We start from the raw sequence: 22,709 nt of genomic DNA, 5'->3' as shown, positions 1-22,709 counted from the left end.
AGGCAGTCTACCTGAAAAAGAATTCAGAATAATGATAGTAAAGATGATCCAAAATCTTGGAAATAGAATAGAGAAAATACAAGAAACATTTAACAAGGACCGAGAAGAACTAAAGAGGAAACAAGCAACGATGAACAACACAATAAATAAAATGAAAAATACTCTAGATAGGATCAATAGCAGAATAACTGAGGCAGAAGAACGGATAAGTGACCTGGAAGACAAAATAGTGGAAATAACCACTGCAGAGCAGAATAAAGAAAAAAGAATGAAAAGAACTGAGGACAGTCTCAGAGACCTCTGGGACAAAATTAACTGCACCAACATTCAAACTATAGGGGTTCCAGAAGAAGAAGAGAAAAAGAAAGGGACTGAGAAAATATTTGAAGAGATTATAGTTGAAAACTTCCCTAATATGGGAAAGGAAATAGTAAATCAAACCCAGGAAGCACAGAGAGTCCCATACAGGATAAAACCAAACATGGCAAGACACATAGTAATCAAACTGTCAAAAATTAAATACAAAGAAAGCATATTAAAAGCAGCAAGGGAAAAACAACAAATAACACACAAGGGAATCCACATAAGGCTAACAGCTGATCTTTCAGCAGAAACTCTGCAAGCCAGAAGGGACTGGCAGGACATATTTAAAGTGATGAAGGAGAACAACCTACAACCAAGATTACTCTACCCAGCAAGGATCTCATTCAGATTTGATGGAGAAATTAAAACCTTTACAGACAAGCAAAAGCTGAGAGAGTTCAGCACAACCAAACCAGCTTTACAACAAATGCTAAAGGACCTTCTCTAGGCAAGAAACACAAGAGAAGGAAAAGACCTACAATGACAAACCCAAAACAATTAAGAAAATGGGAATAGGAACATACATATCGATAATTACCTTAAATGTAAATGGATTAAATGCTCCCACCAAAAGACACAGACTGGCTGAATGGGTACAAAAACAAGACTCATATATATGCTGTCTACAAGAGACCCACTTCAGACCTAGATACACATACAGACTGAAAGTGAAGTGATGGAAAAAGATATTCCATGTAAATGGAAACCAAAAGAAAACTGGAGTAGCAATTCTCATATCAGACAAAATACACTTTAAAATAAAGACTTTTAGAAGAGGCAAAGAAGGACACTACATAATGATGAAGGGATAGATCCAAGAAGAAGATATAACAATTGTAAATATTTATGCATCCAACATAGGAGCACCTCAATACATAAGGCAAATACTAACAGCCATAAAAGGGGATATCGACAGTAACATATTCATAGTAGGGGACTTTGACACCCCACTTTCACCAATGGAAAGATCATCCAAAATGAAAAAAAATAAGGAAACACAAGCTTTAAATGATATATTAAACAAGATGGACTTAATTGATAATATAGGACATTCCATCCAGAAACAACAGAATGCACATTTTTCTGAACTGCTCATTGAACATTCTCCAGGATAGATCATATCTTGGGTCACAAATCAAGCATCGGTAAATTTAAGAAAATTGAAATTGTATCAAGTATCTTTTCCGACCACAACGCTATGAGACTAGATATCAATTACAGGAAAAGATCTGTAACAAATACAAACACATGGAAGCTAAACAATACACTACTTAATAACGAAGTGATCACTGAAGAAATCAAAGAGGAAATGAAAAAATACCTAGAAACAAATAACAATGGAGACACGACAACCTAAAACCTATGGGATGCAGCAATAGCAGTTCTAAGAGGGAAGTTTATAGCAATACAATCCTACCTTAAGAAACACGAAACATCTCGAATAAACAACATAACCTTGCACCTAAAGCAATTAGGGAAAGAAGAACAAATAAAACCCAAAGTTAGCATTAGGAAAGAAATCATAAGATCAGATCAGAAATATATGAAAAAGAAATGAAGGAAATGATAGCAAAGATCAATAAAACTAAAAGCTGGTTCTTTGAGAAGGTAAAAAAATTGATAAACCATTAGCCAGACTCATCTAGAAAAAAAGGGAGAAGACTCAAGTCAATAGAATTAGAAATGGAAGAGAAGAAGTAACAACTGACACTGCAGAAATACAAAGGATCAGGAGAGATTACTACAGGCAACTCTATGCCAATAAAATGGACAACCTGGAAGAAATGGGCAAATTCTTAAAAAAGCACAACCTGCCAAGACTGAATCAGGAGGAAATAGAAAACATGAACAGACCAATCACAAGCACTGAAATTGAAACTGTGATTAAAAGTCTTCCAACAGGGCTTCCCTGGTGGCGCAGTGGTTGAGAGTCTGCCTGCCGATGCAGGGGACGCGGGTTCATGCCCTGGTCAGGGACGATCCCACATGCCGTGGAGCGGCTGGGCCCGTGAGCCATGGCCACTGAGCCTGCATGTCCGGAGCCTGTGCTCTGCGACGGGAGAGGCCACAACAGTGAGAGGCCCCCGTACCACCACCACCACAACAACAACAACAAAAATCTTCCAACAAACAAAAGCCCAGGGCCAGATGGCTTCACAGGCAAATTCTATCAAACATTTAGAGAAGAGCTAACACCTATCCTTCTCAAACTCTTCCAAAATATAGCAGAGGGAGGAACACTCCCAAACTCATTCTATGAGGCCACCATCACCCTGATACCAAAACCAGACAAAGATGTCACAAAGAAAGAAAACTACAGGCCAATATCACTGATGAACATGGATGCAGAAATCCTTAACAAAATACTAGCAAACAGAATCCAGCAGCATATTAAAAGGATCCTACACCATGATCAAGTGGGGTTTATTCCAGGAATGCAAGGATTCTTCAATATACGCAAATCAATCAACGTGATACACCATATTAACAAATTGAAGGAGAAAAACCATATGATCATCTCAATAGATGCAGAGAAAGCTTTCGACAAAATTCAACACCTATTTATGATAAAAACCCTGCAGAGAGTAGGCATAGAGGGAACTTTCCTCAACATAATTAAGGCCATATATGACAAACCCACAGCCAACATCGTCCCCAATGGTGAAAAACTGAAAGCATTTTCACTAAGGTCAGGAACAAGACAAGGTTGCCTACTCTCTCCACTCTTATTCAACATAGTTTTGGAAGTTTTAGCCACAGCAATCAGAGAAGAAAAGGAAACAGAAGGAATCCAAATTGGAAAAGAAGAAGTAAAGCTGTCACTGTTTGCAAATGACATGATACTATACATAGAGAATCCTAAAGATGCTACCAGAAAACTACTAGAGCTAATCAATGAATTTGGTAAAGTAGCAGGATACAAAATTAATGCACAGAAATCTCTGGCATTCCTATACACTAATGATGAAAAATCTGAAAGTGAAATCAAGAAAACACTCCCATTTACCATTGCCACAGAAAGAATAAAATATCTAGGAATAAACCTACCTAAGGAGACAAAAGACCTGTATGCAGAAAATTATAAGACACTGATGAAAGAAATTAAAGATGATACAAATAGATGGAGAGATATACCATGTTCTTGGATTGCAAGAATCAACATTGTGAAAATGACTGTACTACCCAAAGCAATCTACAGATTCAATACAATCCCTATCAAACTACCACTGGCATTTTTCACAGAACTAGAACAAAAATTTCACAATTTGTATGGAAACACAAAAGACCCCGAATAGCCAAAGCAATCTTGAGAACGAAAAACGGAGCTGGACGAATCAGGCTCCCTGACTTCAGACTATACTACAAAGCTACAGTAATCAAGACAGTATGGTACTGGCACAAGAACAGAAATATAGATCAATGGAACAGGATAGAAAGCCCAGAGATAAACCCACGGACATATGGTCACCTTATCTTTGATAAAGGAGGCAGGAATGTACGGTGGAGATAGGACAGCCTCTTCAATAAGTGGTGCTGGGAAAACAGGACAGGTACATGTAAAAGTATGAGATTAGATCACTCCCTAACACCATACGCAAAAATAAGCTCAAAATGGATTAAATATCTAAATGTAAGGCCAGAATCTATCAAACTCTAAGAGGAAAACATAGGGAGAACACTCTATGACATAAATCACAGCAAGATCCTTTTTGACCCACCTCCTAGAGAAATGGAAATAAAAACAAAAATAAACAAATGGGACCAATGAAACTTCAAAGCTTTTGCACAGCAAAGGAAACCATAAACAAGACCAAAAGACAACCCTCAGAATGGGAGAAAATATTTGCAAATGAAGCAACTGACAAAGGATTAATCTCCAAAATTTACAAGCAGCCCATTCAGCTCAATAACAGTAAAACAACAACCCAATCCCAAAATGGGCAGAAGCCCTAAATAGACATTTCTCCAAAGAAGATAATACAGACTGCTAACAAACACATGAAAGAATGCTCAACATCATTAATCATTAGAGAAATGCAAATCAAAGTTACAATGAGATATCATCTCACACCGGTCAGAATGGCCATCATCATAAAATATAGAAAGAATAAATGCTGGAGAGGGTGTGGAGAAAAGGGAAAACTCTTGCACTGCTGGTGGGAATGTGAATTGGTACAGCCACTATGGAGAACAGTATGGAGGTTCCTTAAAAAACTACAAATAGAACTACCATATGACCCAACAATCCCACTACTGGGCATTTACCCTGAGAAAACCATAATTCATAAAGAGTCATGTACCACAATGTTCATTGCAGCTCTATTTACAATAGCCAGGAGATGGAAACAACCTAATTGTCCATCATCGTATAAATGGATAAAGAAGATGTGGCACATATATACAATGGAATATTACTCAGCCATAAGAAGAAACGAAAGTGAGCTATTTGTAATGAGGTGGATGGACCTAGAGTCTGTCATACAGAGTGAAGTAAGGCAGAAGGAGAAAGACAAATACCGTATGCTAACACATATACATGGAATTTAAGGAAAAAAAACAATGTCATGAAGAACCTAGGGGTAAGACATGAATAAAGACACAGACCTACTAGATAATGGACTTGAGGATATGGGGAGGGGGAAGTGTAAGCTGTGACAAAGCGCGAGAGTGGCATGGACATATATACACTACCAAACGTAAAATAGATAGCTAGTGGGAAGCAGCCGCATAGCACAGGGAGATCAGCTCGGTGCTTTGTGACCACCTAGAGGGGTGGGACAGGGAGGGTGGGAGGGAGGGAGACGTAAGAGGGAAGAGAGATGGGAACATATGTAGATGTATAACTGATTCACTTTGTTATAAAGCAGAAACTAGCACACCATTGTAAAGCAATTATACTCCAATAAAGGTGTAAAGAAAAAAATAAAGAGCAAAGGTCCAAAAAAAAACAAAAACAAAACCCAAAATGTGTTGTGTTATGGCTGTGTTATTCCGCCAGCCAGTCTCACCTTGTTCCACCTCCAGTCACTGCTTTTAGATCGTATCATGTCAGACAACAACTGGATTGTGGCACTTTCCTATTCAAGAATCTTCACTAGTTCCCTATTTCTTAACCTTTCCTGCAGCAAGTGTAAACTGGATCAGACTTTCAAAGCCCTTTATAAGCTATCTTTACCCACCCAGCCCAACCTCTCATGTCTCTGTTCCGATCATACCCTGCAACCAGCTTTGTGCCTCTGCTTTTGGTTTTCTAGTAGAATCTAGCACAGGCTCTGGAATTGGACCTTGGTTGGAATCCACCACTTAAAAGCTCTGTTGCTTTAGACAGGTGCTTTCACTTCTCAGAGCTCTAGCTTCCATGACTGTAAAGTGGGGATAAGAGTACCTAGTTAATGGAGTTGTAAAAAAATCAAATGAGACCATGAATGTCAACTGCCTAGAATGGGGTTTCAGTTGTTACCGTGAATGTTCCCTCTGCCTGGAATGCCCTCTCTCATTTTGTTACTCTAAATCCCACCTGTTATTCAAGGTACTGCTCGAGTAATGTCTACTCCAGGGAGCTTGTCCTTAGTAATCTAGTCCCCACAATTTAGCCCATCATAATATAATGTTTGATATTGCTCATCATCATTTCATGTACGTTAGTCTCATCCTACCAACTATACCAAGCCAGCAGGCAACGAGACAAAAACAAGTGAGACAGATCTACTAGGTTCATAGCCTAACTACCATTTTGGATGTGTGATTCTGTGTAAGTCACTTAACCTATCTGAGCTTTAGTCAGTTTTCTTATCCAAAAAAAAAACCAAACCAAACCAAAACAATAATCCTTACCTGGCTAGGTTATTGTGGGGATGAGAGAGAATATTCTCAAAGCATCTGGGACACATACTGATGCATAACAAGTGGTCAATATGTAGTAGGTGCTATATTAAGGGCTGTCAGCTCAGACTTTTCCTTCTCGATGGTTTAAGAGTACTTCCATCCAGATTTGTCCATCCACTGTCAAGGTTCCACTAGCATCACTCCCTTGCCACACTTTGAAAGATAGCTTACAAAGGCTCTTACTCTCTCTAGGGTTTCTCCAGGAGTGGGAAACAACCCTAAAGGAGACAGAAGCAAGGCAGTGGGGGCTTTGGGACCACTGGGAGAAAAGCACAAGCTGCAGGGAGGAAAATCCCAGTGGAGGAACTGTAGCCAGAGCTGGAGCCTTCTAGCCCTAGATTAGGAAAGGAGAGGAAACTATCTATAGGGTCTAATACTTGGCCTGTTATTCTTCCTGAAGAGGCCTAGACTTGGAGTCAGTCCACACTCACATTCCAATCCTAGCAGTGTGACCTGGGGCAAGTCACTTCTCTGTTGTAGACTCTTTATCTGTAAAATGGAGACGATCACCATCCCTTACTCATGAGTTAACGTCTGGATTAAATGCAGTCCCATGTGTGAAATCACTCAGCATAGTTTAACTTATAAAAACATAACACTATTAACTTAAAAAAAATAACAACAGGGACCACTTATTGGATACTTAAGATGTACCTGGCACTGCACACTTTGCATGCATTAGCTGATTCAATCCTCACTCCAGCCTTATCAGTAAGCGCTATTATTATGGCCCCTTTACAGATGCAGAAACAGAGACACAGAGAGCTGAACTGCTTTGCCAAGAACACACAGCTAGTAACCAGCAGTTGAGAATGAGGCTCAGGTCCTCCAACCCTTTTTAGGATACCACACGACCCCGCCTCCCCAAAGAGGGATCTATCTCAAAAAGCTTATACACCTAAGGCTTCTCCTAGCCATTCCTTCAAGAAGCAGTCAGAAAAGGGAAGTCTCAGTAGTCCTAAAGTTGAAACCATCCCCTCCTTAGGCAGTGGGGAAAGAGGATGAGGAGAAATAAGCACAGAGGTAAGAAAATGCCAACCACCAACCATGTAGCTCCAGGCCTAGCTGTGGAGGCAACAACCCCTTTCTCCTAAGGCACTATCATTAAACACACACCCTATCATTCATTACCCCCAAATTCCTTTCTTAGGAAGCAAAACGGGATATTGAAGAAAGAAAGCCAAAGGGGGAAGAGGGAGCAGCAGCCATGATGGCCATGGCTACCAGTAGTACCTACCATAGAAGTTGCCCAGGATGGGGAGATGGCTTAGGAGAGAGCTGGTTATCCAGCCAGCTCAGATGCTCCTCAATAACCCCTCCAGCCAGCCCCCTGGGCTTCTTTCTGCAGGCTGGATCCTCCTTTAGCAGAAACCCATCTGCCTTCCTTTAAGTCCTCTTGACAAGAGGGGCCATCAGCCCAAGCCCCTGAGTGTGATTCAAGGGGCTCAAGCACAGCCAGGTCCCAGTTCCAAGAACAGAAAGGAGTAGCACTGAAGGCAAGGTATGGCCATCAGCCTGGTTGGGCCTAGAGGAGGCCACAGCCTTAGGGAATGAAAGCCAGTGTCAAGAGCTGGATAGGAGTGAAGACGCTGCTCCAGAAACCAGCCAGCACCCTGGTGGCAAAGGGAAGGATGAAAGGCAGTTCCAGCAGCATAAACAGCCCCCCTGTTCCCTACTCCAGCCTCCTCTGAGCCCTGGCCCGCCCTCTTCCACAGCTCAGAGGCCAATAAGGAAGCTGGGCCCCCAGCCACTGCTAGAACTCAGGAAAGGAGCAAGGAAATGATGTTTGGGAAAGATAAAGCGGGTGTCTAAAAAGAATTTTTAAAAATACACGTAAGTGAGGGAGAAAAATACCCCAGACACATACACTTAAAAGAATTCCTGTGCTTCCTGGACTGGGTTGACCCCACCCAGCCATCTCCGCAGGTCCTCTGGGCCCCAGAAAAGGAAAGCCCAGATCAGCCAGGCCCAGCAGCCTCCAGGTCCAGAAAAGCAAGTAGCACTACAGCTGATTTTACATAGATAGGGGCAAGTAACCTAGAGATCTCCCAAGATGAATGTCCTGCTGAGATAGAAAGATTCACAAACCATTCTGGGCTGTATTTTCAGGGTCTGCACGTCCTACAGGCACCTGAGCAGACCCAAAGGAAACTGCATTTCACACCAGAGCCTCCAACTCCAGAACAGTGCTGCTTGGAGTAAGCATCCCTGCCTCTGCCATGATTTTGCTCTGACCTCTGGCAATTTACTCCCCCTCTATGGGCTTCTGTTTCCTCTCTGCAAAATAAAACATTAAAGTCCATTGTCACAAACAACCCATCCAACTATGGCATGCTCTGATGTAATAGTCCCAGGCCCCAGCCTGGGGGTCCACATGATGTCCTCAATGACCTATGCAACAGCCAGAACCCAGAGCAGCCCCACAGGAGTATGTTGCACACACTAAGCCCAAGCTCAGGCATCAGAATTTGATTTCTGTTGGGGATTTAGAGTTAGGGTTTTCCCTTCATAATATTCCTGGATCCCCACTCCAGTTTCCCTTGGCCTCTGGTCCCAATTCCAGCCATTTCTGGCCCCTGAGAGGGTTTATGTGAGCTTCCTCAGGACAAGAATGATGCCAGGGCCTTCGCTTTCTAGGAAAATCATGCCGGGAGGCACCTTCCCCTCTCTTCCCTCTGTACCTCCTAGGGAGGTTTGGGTGGACTTTTGTCTGTTCCACAAAAGGCAGGTGCCAAAGCCCTCCTTTGGTAGTTAGAAGTACTGTAAGGGGGAAGTTTGGGGATTTTATGTGCATGTGGATCTGGCTTGGAGTCTCAGCTTTCCCACCCATTAGTTGTTTGGCCTTGGGTGTGTCACAGAGCCTCAATTTCCTCATCTGTAGTGCATGCCTGGCACGTGATAGGCATTCAATAAATGATATCCGTTATTAATATTATCCTCTACCCCAAATAATAATGGGAAGGGTATTGTTAGTGGCTAGAAAAAGAATGTCTTCAAGCCAGATGAAGAGGAGAGCAAAAGGACTACTTAAGAGAATGTTCAAATGCCAAGCCTAGTTCTCTAGAGTAGCACTCCTTAAACTTCAGTGGCCAGACTAATCACCTGTCCATCTTGAATCAGATTCTGATTCAGTAGCTCTAGACTGGGCTCCAGATTCTGACTTTCTAACAAGCTCTAGAGTGATGGTGATGCTGCCAGTGTGATAACCACATTCTGACGATACACTAGGGAATATAATACCTTTAGTGTTAGCAGTACACTAGGGAATAACCCCTGGTCTGAAACAGCATCAGAATAAACAGTCCCTTCTAATGTCAATATTCAGGCCTGGGTACCCAGCCTTCCCTAATCTGGTCGCCAAGTGCCTTCCTCGCTCCACTCAGTAACCCAGTCCATAAAAATGCTTCCCTGACCCCCCATTTCCTAACAAAGTAAAGAATAACAAATTTGATAGCAGTCTGGCCCTGTCAGTGGCCAGGTGGGCTGAGGAAGTTTTGATTAAAGGTGCAAGCACGTTCTTGGGACTGGCTCAGGTAGGGAGGCAGGGTGGAGCATGACAGTTGGGTAGTCACCAGAGGAGGTGATATGATGGGCAGATGGGCACAGATAGCATATACTGAAGAAATCCTTGGGCAGAAGATGATTAGAGAGTAATGTGAGCAGTTTGGCCAGTTTGGGATTTAGAAAGGAGGCTGGGAGATGGGGTGGAGGTAAAAGAAGTACCCTCTCACTTAGCAGAGCTAAGTTCCAGACAACATGAGCAAGTATCACCTCCTATGTTCAGGGGAAGGAAAAGATGACTGCTTCTTTTCCAAGCACTCAGAGGATAAGAACTTGGCATGGGTGCAAAGAGGGTGAGCACATGCAGGCAGAAGTGGCAGATCTGTCAGAAGCTGGCTCCCAGAACAGGCCTCATAAAGGCTGTTGTGAGAGGTGAGGGGAGGGAGGTGGACCAATTCTAGAAGGAGTCAACCACTGGCTGCTGTAGTGGGGTGTCACCCCAATACCTTCTGACAGCACTACCAGTCTCTGAGCCTGGCTCCCAGCAGACCCCTCAAGAACTACTTGGAGGGAGGAGGGTAGAGGGCAAGCAGAAAGAGAACCGTGGCTCTGATCCAACCCAGGGCAAGAAGAAAAATATGGCCCCTGTTGCTTGGGGTTATGCTTAGCCTGAGGTCTGGCCCATACCTACTGCAGGCTCTTTCATTTTTTGAAAGTGTTTAGATAAGGAGAAGCACAAAAGAGTGTCCTTGATTAGCTCCGTTTACTTTCTGTGGCTCTTCCAGCCTTCCTCACCCCAAAACTGCACATTCCACCTGCCCCACATGAAGGAATCCATGCTCATTCTGGCCCACTCAGCAGGAAGGGAAGCCCGCACACAGCTGGGGGACAGAACAATGCATGGCTTGTTTATCTGACAGAAGGAGGCAAAAGTCGCTTGATCACTGTAGAGATATCCCTCGGATATAGAGCCCTGAAGGCCTCCTCTTACCCTCACACTGTTACCTGAGGGACCCTGAAACCTGGTGATCTGGAGACCTTCCTTATACAGACCCAACCAAGGGAGAACATGTATGTGTATGTAAATGTGTGAATGTATATGTCTGTATACATGTATGGGTATGTATGTGTGTATCTGTGTGTATATCTATGTGTATGTGGGTGTATATATGTATGTATAATTTAAAAGAGAACTTTTAGGACAAGGCCTTTCTTGTCAGTTGGGGAGCTATAATTTGGGTCATCTGAGATACAGGTACTTTACATAGAAGGGACTACCTCCCCTCACCTCTTGGAATAGCCAGGTCAAGTACTTTCATGTAAACCTGCTGGATCCCCCTCTCCAGCCTCCACCTCAGGATCCATTCATGGCTTAAAGGAAACCCAGGGTAGTGAATAAGAAAGGAAAGGGATGTTGGGGTGGGAGTAAAGACTCCCTGAAATGCTGTGCTACGTGTCAAGGGGTGTCTTGTGGCTTTCCAAGTAAAGAGCAATACCCTCATCTGGTTAGGGCCTTTACACTTGAACTTTTGCTTTCATTTCTCCACTTTTTCACATTGGAATCTTTAAAACACAGGGACACCTCTTTTTCCAAAGAAGGTTGGCACGAAGCAACCATATGAATGACGTGGGAGAGCTCTGCAAATATTAGGGGCTAGAAAAATGCTTAGTAGTTTAGAAACACAGTACTTGGAATTCTCTTTCAGAGTGGGCTGTGAAGCATACTCTATCTATGTATATCTGATAACAAATACCCATCATAGACTATTTCTTGTCAATGATCCCAAAGGCAAGGAGGTGGATGGTGCATATTTCATAGCTTCTAGAAGCAAGGGGAGCAAGTCAAGAATCTGAATAACAAAGAGGGCTTTTCTCTCTTCCCTTATATACAAAAGCTAAGGGTGCAACACCAGAGGCCTGAGGGAGACTTCAGAGGAGCACATAGAGAAAATGACAATAGGTTCACAGAACCCCATCTGTTGAGTCAGCTTCTGCTGTGATGACCAATTTCCTAAATCAACACCCAGGGTGATAAAGAAGGTGGAGGATGTTTGTCCTCCAGCTCCAATTTCTATCAGTAATATTTGTAGCATCCCTTGGGAAGAAGGTTACAGGAATAATATAAGATTTTCTTTTTTTTTCCCTTTCAGCCAAACACCTCCTTCAGCTCAAACTCAGTATTGGAGTACCAATTTTCATCAAAATGATGGACTCCACCAAAGTTTTGCCTAAAGTCAAGTCTCAAAGCCTTTAGAATTGCTTCTGGCCACTCCCTGAGTCATCTCCACTGCTAAAGGCATGAAGCCCAAAGACAACGTCCAATAACAGTGAGGACCTAAATAGAACCAAGAGAACCTACTCACTCTGCTTTGAGCAAACATGACAGTAAGGAATGGCTGATGCTCAGCAGAGCTGGAGCACAGTGAGCAAGGTAGACAGTACAGGGACATGAGGTTAGTGAAGTGCCAAGGCCAGATCATGGAGTTTCCAAAGGCCAAGATAGGAAGTTTGTGTTTTATTCTCAGTGTAGTGGGAAGTAAGTTACTGGAGGTTGTTAAACAGAGGACTACCATGATCTAAGTTTTATAAAAATCTCACTTGGCTGATAGATTTAGGCAGGACAAGAGTAGAAGCCAGGGAACCAGTTCAAAAAGGCTCTTATAGGTAAGAGATAATGGTGATTTGTTCTAGGGAGGAAGCAGTAGGGGTAGAGAAAAGAGGTTTGATTAGAGGTATCTTGAAGAGGTAGAGCTTACAGTATTTGTTGATGGATTGGCTGTGGATAGTGAGGGAAAAAGAAGAATAAGCCATGACATTTGGGTTGTCTGGCATCTGTACATTAGCACAGAATTCATTCCCGAAACTGAGTCATTAGTAGTTCTTAAAAAAAAAAGTTGGCAGTCTTTAACATTCTTTTATTCAAGCATTTATGGAGCTCCTATCTACATTTAACGTGCTTGGAGAGGTACTATGGAACATGCCAAAATGAAGAAGATATAATTCCTGTGCTCAAGAAATTTATAGTGTGGTAGGGGGTGAATAAAAATAGCTAAGTAACTAAACAGGGCAGAATATCGTGTCATAAAGGAAATGCTAACAAAATGAGAGTTTTAAAAAGGAGAACAACAAGGATTTACTGTACAGGGAACTATATTCAATATCCTGTATAACCTATAATGGAAAAGAATCCAAAACAAGAACACACACACACATACATACATACATATCCAAATCACTTTGCTGTACACCTGAAACTAACACAACAACATTGTAAATCAACTATATTTCAATAAAAATTTAAAGCCACTCATGTAATAAAAACATTATTAAGCAAGCTTCCTTAATTTTTTGTTGAAAACACTATAAAATTGCTGTCTAAAACCAGACAATGAGGAAAAAAAGGGGAAAGTACAGCTAATTGAATCAAGGAAGACTTCACAAAGCCTCTGATTTTGAAGACTCAGGACAATTTCAGCTGGAGGAGACTGGGGAAGAGGTCATGCCAGGTTTTGCAAAAACAAGAGTGGATAAAGCAGGAATATGCTGAAGGAAGAACACAGTTTCTGTAAGGCACACAGGAAGTAAAATTAGAATGATGCAACAACACGGTGGGCCTTAAGTGTCAGGATAAAGCATTTACTTTACCAATAGGCGAGAGAGAGGCTTTGGAGGTTCCAGGATAGGAAAGCAACATGGTAAAAGCATATGTTAGGAAGATTATTCTCATAGCCACATGTAGAATGAATTATATGGATAAATACTGAAAGCATAGTGAAGTGAGTAGGCTAGTGTAATAGACATAATAAAAGGTAGAAGTAGAGCAGTGACAGTGAGGGTGGAGCAGAAGGGAAGGATGTGAGGAAGGACACAAAAGACAGAATCAAGAAGCTTGGACTACTAATTAAATATGGAGTAGAGAGAGGAGTTAAGGTGACCATGAAACACCTAGGAGAATGGTGGTATCACTAATCCAGATAGGGAAGTTGAGAGCCAGAGCTGGCTTCAGGAGTCATGAGTTTGATTTTAGACATGAGCGTGTTTGATATGCTGTCAAATATGCTAACACATATATATGGAATCTAAGAAAAAAAAAGGTCATGAAGAACCTAGGGGTAAGACGGGAATAAAGACACAGACCTACTAGAGAACGGACTTGAGGATATGGGGAGGGGGAAGGGTGAGCTGTGACAAAGCGAGAGAGAGGCATGGACATATATACACTACCATACGTAAGGTAGATAGCTAGTGGGAAGCAGTCGCATAGCACAGGGAGATCAGCTCTGTGCTTTGTGACCACCTAGAGGGGTGGGATAGGGAGGGTGGGAGGGAGGGAGACGCAAGAGGGAAGAGATATGGGAACGTGTGTATGTGTATAGCTGGTTCACTTTCTTATAGAGCAGAAACTAACACACCATTGTAAAGCAATTATACTCCAATAAAGATGTTAAAAAAATGTAGATAGTCATGTCCAGCAAGCAGCTTGACATCTGGGCTGCAGTGCCAGAAAGAGGTTAGGGCAGGGTATGGACATGTGATCATTATCCACAGAGAGGAGGCAGCCGAGGCTGTCGCAGTGGGCGTGACTGCCCATGGTAAATGCATGCAAAGGAAAGAGGGTGGATGACATATCTCTACAGAACAGTTACAGAGGAAGAAGAGCTAATCAAAAATACAAAACAATAAAATGCCTTTTTCAATGATATTGGCAATATATTTTTTTAACTAAGTGTCAGCAAAGTTGCAGGGAAAGAGGCATTCTTATACATTGCTGAATGGGAATGGATTGGGTATACATTTACTAGAGGGAAACTTGCCATATGTCATCAAGAGACAAAAATGTTCCTACAGTGCTTGCTTTAGCTGACATATACTAAAATTGGAACAATACAGAGAATATCAGCATGGCTCCTGCACAAGGATGACATGCAAATTTGTGAAGCACTGCTTATTTTTTCTGGAATTAGACAGTGGTGGTGGTCATACAACCTTGTAAATATACTAAAAATCACTGAATCTCACACTTAAAAGTAATGAATTTTATGGTAGGTGAATTATATCTGTTTTTAAAAATGTTCCTACCTTTAATCTAATCTTTCCATTCCAAGGATTCTATCCTAAGAGAGCAATTAGAGATGCACACATTGATTTATGTACATGAAGTGTCATCGAATGCAGGGTTATTTATAATGTAAAATTAGGAATATCCTAACTGTTCAACATTTAGGAAGTTAGGTGAAGTACTGTATATCTACAGGAAGGAATAATAGTCTGCCATTACAAAAGTGAAAAAACAGTATACAAACCTCTATGTAGTACCAGCCCAATTCAAAAAATATATATCCATACACATATATTCATGTATAAGCATACACATATTAAAAGGCTGAATGAAAATGTACCAATATCTTACCACTAAGTATTTATCTCTGTGTGGCAGAATTAAGGGTCATTTTAATTCTTTATACCTTTAGAAAATTTCAAAATTTTCTACACTACACATGTATTAGTTTTGAATGAGAAAAGGTTTCCAAAGAAAAAGGACACCTTTCTACACAGACATATCATTTACCCTGGCAACTGTCTAATACAACTGTCTGACACATTCCTAAGTTAGAAATCTGCAATTATACTTATGATTCCACTTAACTCTTTCAAACATCTGGATTTTGCCCTCAGGGAAATCAGCTCAGAGCCCACCAACCTAGTAAAATGGTTTCCCCAACAAATGCTTTCCTGCTTGGCAGTGGATTCCTCTGTTTATGCTACTAATTAAAAAAAATTCCATCTGACAGTTTTTTACCCCAATGTCAGCACTAGTTGCTGTTCTTTGCTGTGAGAGGTGGCCAGGGCTGGAAGAACGAGGAGCAAGTTGAGAAGAGGCCAGTCAGAGGAAAAGGGAGGTCAAGTCAAGGTCAGCATTATGGCCATGCCCAGTGGGTTAAAATTTCTTTTTACTACTCAGGGCCTTCTTGGCTTTAGTTTTTCCTAGGCGCCTGATGGACTTGGTGGGACAAAGTTGTGTGGAGAGGGGACAAAGCACAGGAAAATCTGCTGGGGGGGCGGTGGTGGCAGCAAGTACTATTTGTGAAGCCGTTTAACTGCTAATATTTACAGTTCACAAAGAACTTTCATAGACACCATTCTATTTAATCCTTCCAACAACCTTATAAACTCCATGTTAGAAAAGAAAAAACTCAAGTTCAGAGGTGAAGTAAATCATACAAGGCTTGAATCCAAGTTCTTTGCTTCCAAATTCCTGTGTTTTTGTCCCTAAACAGTAGTTCTCAAAGTCTGTCGAATAGATCAGCATCAGCATCACCTGGGAAATTTGTAAGAAATGAAATTCTGGGGCCCCACTCCAGACCTTTTGAATCAGAAACTCTGAGAGTAGAGCCCAGCCATCTGAATTTTAACAAGCACACCAAGTGATTCTGATGCACGCTCAAGTTTGAGACACATCACTCTAAAGAATGTTATCATACATTTGAAAACAGATTTTCAAATGGCTTCTTTAAAATACTGGCTGCTGCTGGTTTGACTTATGTGGGGTCTTGTCTTCCAAGGGAGCCTGGGAACCTTCCTTCAACTTCCAGTGGCTATGTACACAATAGAGGGCAGCTGCTTGAATAGAATTTGGGCTCCAGGGGCAGGAACATTCTACTTCATGGCGAGGCGCATCCCAGAACCAAGAGGGCAGTTCCCACATCACAACTTCCCGTGTTGAGTGGAGATATGAGCTGGCAAGCAGCTGCCATATATCTGTCCCCCTTGCTGAAGTTTCTCTTCATAAAGCTTTCACATGGTTTCACAATGCTCTGCATGAGCCGCTGAGAAATTCCCTGATCTGATGTATTTACGTTTACGAACCTCTAGTTCATCAAGCTTTTCATTTCTTTGGATTTCAGTTTGGTTTTCTAATGGATTTGGAAGCAACAATTTAGAAAAAATAGACAGCAATTTGCAAAATTATTTTCCTTCTGGGGAACCTGGACTCCCTACTCCCACCTCCCCAACCTACTCCCTACCCAATTTCCTCACTGCAGGTAACTGTTCTCGTTCTCTCTCTCTCTCTCTCTCTCTCTCTCTCTCTCTCTCTCTCTCTCTCTCTCTCACACACACACACACACACACAATCATACACATTCCTTCCCCATGGGATGGAGAACAAACAAATCAGCATTTTTTTTTGTAAAATTGGACTTGATTTATATTGGATTTTAACTTTTGTCAAGGTGATGTTTATAAAATTGAAACAAAACCCATACATGGATATGGATTTAATTTGAAAATGCTAAAGCTGAAAGACAGAATCATGGACTGAAAATTATAAAATTTTCAAAATTCTAGGAGTGAACAGAATTTGTTGTATTTCCCTTTCTACACAGGTACTTGCATTGAATTCATTCCTTTATTTATTCATTCATTGATTCTTTCATTCATTAGTTATTGAGAGCCAAGAAAGCACTGTTCAAGGTGCTGGGGACAAACCAATGAATAAAACAGACTAGACAGACCTCAGGGGGCTCAACTCAATATATAATATGACAGGTAGTGCTAAGTGCTATGAAGACAGCGAAAGCAGGGTAAGGGGTAAACTGTCAGACAGGGCTATGTGAGGGCCGATTCTATTTTAGAGTGTGGTCAGGGAAGGCCTCTATTAAGAGGTGATATCTGAGCAGCGACTTAAAGTCAGGGAAGGAGCCAGGTGAATATCTGAGGGAAGAATGTTCTAGGCAGAGGCATCAGCCAGGGCAGTGGTCCCAAGGTAGGATCAGCTTGCCATGGTCCAAGAACCATGAAAGCCAGTGTGGCTGGAGGAGAATGAACAAGACAAAGAAGCGTAGGAAACGAGGTTGAGGAAGGAGCCAAGGGCCAGGTGAGTGGATCATTGTAAGGACTTGGATTTAATTGTAAGACTGATGGGAATAAATGTGTCTATCATGTGTTTAACAGGTGCCAAGGAGTCTTAAAAAGTCTACACTATGATCCTTGCCCTCAAGAAGCTTCAATCTGTCATCCATTTAGGGAAACAAGCCAGAATTACAGGAGACTTGAAAAGGGGTGGGGATTCTTGCTGACTCATGTATACTTGTTCCTAATACTAACCAGCCATCTTTAGTAGAAAAGGGCTCCAAAGGAGAAAAAGGCCTGCCTCCTATGCCAATTTAAAAAGATTCTTCCACGCCATACTTTAGGCATTTTTATATCAAAAGCACTTATAGTGTTCGCTATGTATTACAAATATTAAAATATTTAATACTCATAACAACCCTATGAAGCAGGTGCTACTCATCTCCATTGTGCAGAGAGGAAAATCAGAGGTTTGGAGAGGTTGAGTAACTTGCCCAAGATCACAGAACTGCAAAGTCACAGGGATCGTATTCAAACACAGGCAGCCTGGCTCCAAAGCCCATGTTCTTAACCACTATTCTAACCTGCCTCACCTACAGGTAGAGATAGAGGGATGGGAAGGGGGGCATGATGAATCTACAATTGAGAATAAAAGAAAAAGTCTCCCAGATGTCCTGGGTGACCAAGAAGAGTTCTGGGGCCTATGGGAGACCTGGGGAGAAGACTGAACTAGCTAGGGAGAGAGCTAGAGAAACAGCTGCAGGATACTGCATCCATGTCGGGAGTCCATGAGGAATGTGAATGCACAGCATTCAGACAGGAGTGCTTTGATAGTGGAGACATTTCCTGTGGGAAACTGAGAGGCCACGGGACTTTAGGGTATCCTAACCTGCCTAGTACAGAATACATAATGTCTAATAGCCGGCGGCCAGAAAAACCCACATAAAGGAAGTCATGCTTGAGGTCTGGTCTTGAAGGAAGGGTAGGAATTTACCAAGATAAAACATACTTTTATAGAAGGAGTAGTATGTAAAAATCATGGAAATGTGGGAAAAAATAGTAGGGTGTATGAGGAGGGGTGGTGGGAGGTAAGGCTAGAGAGAGAGGCAGGCTGGGCCAGAACGCGGAAGACCCAGGTTGCCATGCTAATGAGTTTGGACTTTTCCCACAGGCACTGGGGAGCCAGTGAAAAATTGTAAGCATGACAATGGCAGAATCAGATTTGCATTTTGGAAAGATGTATCTGCTAACATTTTTAGGGAGAAAAGAAGCAGGTGTACCAGTTAGGAAATGAATGTTATAGTCCAAAGTGATCTATGATTCAGGGATAGAGTGGCAAGGCAGATTTGAGGCTTGTCTGAGAATGGTCTAGGAGGTAGAACCAATAAATCTTGGTTCCCAGTTGGACAAAATATGAGGGGTAGAGGAAGGAGCCCAGAGTGTCTGCCATATTTCTCACTTCAAGGATTAATTTCCAAAATTTACAAGCAGCTCATACAGCTCAATAACAAAAAAACAAACAAACCAATCCAAAAATGGGCAGAAGACCTAAATAGACATTTCTCCAAAGAAGATATACAGACTGCCAACAAACACATGAAAGAATGCTCAACATCATTAATCATTAGAGAAATGCAAATCAAAACTACAGTGAGATATCATCTCACACTGGTCAGAATGGCCATCATCAAAAAATCTAGAAAGAATAAATGCTGGAGAGGGTGTGGAGAAAAGGGAACACTCTTGCACTGCTGGTGGGAATGTGAATTGGTACAGCCACTGTGGAGAACAGTATGGAGGTTCCTTAAAAAACTAAAAATAGAACTACCATATGAGCCAGCAATCCCACTACTGGGCATATACCCTGAGAAAACCATAATTCAAAAAGAGTCATGTACCAAAATGTTCATTGCAGCTCTATTTACAATAGCCCGGAGATGGAAACAACCTAAATGCCCATCATCGGATGAATGGATAAAGAAGATGTGGCACATATATACAATGGAATATTACTCAGCCATAAAAACAAATGAAATTGAGCTATTTGTAATGAGGTGGATAGACCTAGAGTCTGTCATACAGAGTGAAGTAAGTCAGAAAAAAAAAAGAAAGAGAAAGACAAATACCATATGCTAACACATATATATGGAAGTTAAGGGAAAAAAATGTCATGAAGAACCTAGGGGTAAGACAGGAATAAAGACACAGACCTACCAGAGAACAGACTTGAGGATATAGAGAGGGAGAAGGGTGAGCTGTGACAAAGCAAGAGAGAGGCATGGACATATATACACTACCATACGTAAGGTAGATAGCTAGTGGGAAGCAGCCGCATAGCACAGGGAGATCAGCTCGGTGCTTTGTGACCACCTAGAGGGGTGGGATAGGGAGGGTGGGAGGGAGGGAGACGCAAGAGGGAAGAGATATGGGAACATAAGTATATGTATAACTGATTCACTTTGTTATAAAGCAGAAACTAACACACCATTGTAAAGCAATTATACCCCAATAAAGATGTTAAAAAAAAAGTAATAAGAATGATGCTAAGAAATCCTAAAAAAATAAAATGGAAAAAAAACTACCTAGGAATAAATCTAAATAAAAATGTGTAGGACATTTATGGAGAAAATAAAACCTTACTGAAAGATTAAAACACAAACAAACAAACAAATAATTGAGCCTGTCACCAAGAAGAGTGGGGAGGGAAATTAGTCCAATTTTGGACAAGTCGATTTTTAAGTTTTTATTTTTTAAATCAATACTTGCAAAAGGTAAACCATTCAAACAGTACAAAAGCATATACAATGAAAAATGAGTTCCCCATACTCTGGGGGAAACCATCATTAACAGGTTCTTGTTTATCCCAGAGCAGCAGTATGGCATACTGTTAAGAACATAAGCTCTGGAACCAGACTGTCTAGATTTGAATCTGCCACTGCTGGCTGTGTGGCCTTGGGCTAGTTATTTAACATCTCTGCCTCACTTACATTATCTGTAAAATCGGAATTATAATAACAGAATACAAAAAAAAGCATACTAGAATACTGTTCAGAACCTTGCTTGTTAGTGTTTAACAATATATCTTGGAGATAATTTTGTATCTGCATGTACTTTTTCACAAATTTTTAATAACTGCCTAGTGTTGCACTTGTGTGACTTTTTCATAATTCATTTAACCTTTACCAAATTAATGAAAACTAAGGTTGTTTCTAATTTTTTGTTAATACAAATAATGCTGCAATGAATATCTTTGAACATCTCTTCACACACATATATGATTATATCTGTTAGATAAATTCCTGTAACTGGAATTCTGGTTCAGAGCATATGAATGTTTAATTGTGATAAAGTCTCCTGAAATCCAAAGAGGTTATGCTAATTTGCATTTCCTCCAACAGTGTATTAGAGCAGTGCTTTTCAAACTTTCATGTGCAAACAAATCACCTAGGGATCTCGTTAAAATGCAGATTCTGGTTTAGTAGGTCTGGGATGGGGCTGCATTTGTAACAAGCTCTCAGTTCATGCAGATCCTGCTTGTTCAAGGGTCATGCTTTGAGTAGCAAGGTATATAGCAGGGTGTAAGAGTGTGCATTTCTCCACATGCTTGCCAAAAATTGTATATTACATGCTCTGATTTTTGCCATTCTGACTGGTGAAAGTTGTATCTTAAGGTGAGGGCTGTTGCTTAAATTAACCTATATTCCTTTAATTATGAGTGTTGCTGAGCATCTTTCTGTTTATTTTTATAAGCCAATTTTCTTTTCCCCTGGACTGGCTGTTTAGGTCCTTTTCTCCTCTTTTTTAATAATGGTTTATGGGTATTTTTCTAAGTGATTCTCAATCTCAAGAGCTCTTTATATATACAGGGAACCAGCCCTTTCCCATATCAGATGCAAATCTTTCTTCCCAGTTTTTTGTCTTTGGATTCTGTTTCTGTATTTTTGTGGTGCTGTAAATTTTAACTTTCATGTAGTCAAATTTAACAATTTTCTCCTTTATGGCTTCCTTTGTGTCTTGCTTAGAGAGACCTTTAATATTTAATAATAAAATCATATATTAAAATATCTAAATTATGTCTTTGGATCAATTCCTAGGCTCAATTATGGTCCATTGATCTGTATTCATGTGGTAGTACCAAACTATTTTAATAACTGTAGTTTTATAATATGTTTCAACAGGACTGGTTCCTTTCTCCCTTATTACTCTTCTTTTTCAGACCTTTCCTGACTAATCTTACAGATTTATATTTCCATATGTACTTTAGAATCAGCTTGGGCATGTTGAATTATGATATGTTTGGGAGACAACTTGGTGGCAAAGTGTAACATGCAGTTGAAAATGATAATCTGGCGTCTAGTAGTGTGGTCTTCTCTGGATATAGAAATCTGAGAGTCATCAGTGATACCTAAAGCCTCTCAAGAAAAGTCCATAGAATGAAAAAGAGGGTCTGAGGCTGAACTCTAGGTTAGTGTGGTTCTCAAAGTTCAGTCCTCAGACCAGCAGCACCAGCATTACCTGAGAACATCTTGGACCCTGACTGGAACAGAAACTTGGTGGGGGGAGAAATATGTTCCTTAACAAACCCTCCAGAGGATTCTAATGCACACTCAAGTTTGAGGACCACTCTTCTAAGGTATACTGTAGTTAACAGACAAATTAAGGAAAGAGAGCTGAAAATAAGTAGTAGTAAGAAAACCAGGAGAAAGATATATTTAATAATCAAAGAGAAGAAATTTCCAGAAAAAAGTTCAATAGGGCCAATATTAATTAAGCAACAACTATTTTCAAAGGGCTTTATACATATTACCTCATTTACTCATATAACTCTATAACGTAGATACCATTATTCCTATCTTGAAGATGAGGAAATTTTGGTTAACTAACTTGCTAAAGGTCAGCCAGCTGATATGTGATTTGACACCAGTGCTGTTATATACCAATGGCTATGTACCTTCCATTGTATTCCTTCCACTGTACTGCTGAAAAACTGCTATTGAAAAATTGCCCACTGGAAAAGGAGAAAAAAGAGATGCTCCTTGATGTTTTTTTTCTCAATCTGCAGGATACTAATTCATCTGGAACTATAGAGAAGACTGTCATGTAGTGGA

At 41.0% G+C, this 22,709-nt stretch overlaps 1 protein-coding gene and 1 non-coding gene across 10 annotated transcripts in view; one reads left to right on the top strand and one right to left on the bottom strand.

Annotated features, from left to right (window-relative positions):
• The window catches only part of SHROOM4 (shroom family member 4), a 212,165-nt gene that overhangs the window by 47,809 nt on the left and 141,647 nt on the right, over window positions 1–22,709 (bottom strand). Inside the window, exon 1 of one of the 9 annotated variants that reach the window (XM_019943641.3) lies at window positions 7,487–7,860. The exons of the other annotated variants lie outside the window; for them this stretch is intronic. The gene's annotated coding sequence lies outside the window, so the exon portion shown is untranslated. Of the gene's footprint in view, window positions 1–7,486; window positions 7,861–22,709 lie in introns of those variants that run through there. 9 annotated transcript variants of the gene reach the window in all.
• LOC117310517 (U6 spliceosomal RNA) lies at window positions 14,600–14,703 on the top strand. Its single transcript, XR_004524661.1, has one exon. It is a non-coding gene; the product is annotated as a U6 spliceosomal RNA (small nuclear RNA).

The sequence above is a fragment of the Tursiops truncatus genome, chromosome X, assembly GCF_011762595.2.
Source record: "Tursiops truncatus isolate mTurTru1 chromosome X, mTurTru1.mat.Y, whole genome shotgun sequence".
Lineage (NCBI taxonomy): Eukaryota > Metazoa > Chordata > Mammalia > Artiodactyla > Delphinidae > Tursiops > Tursiops truncatus.
Note: the sequence above shows the minus strand (reverse complement) of the source record. Positions and strands in the feature narration are given on the sequence as shown.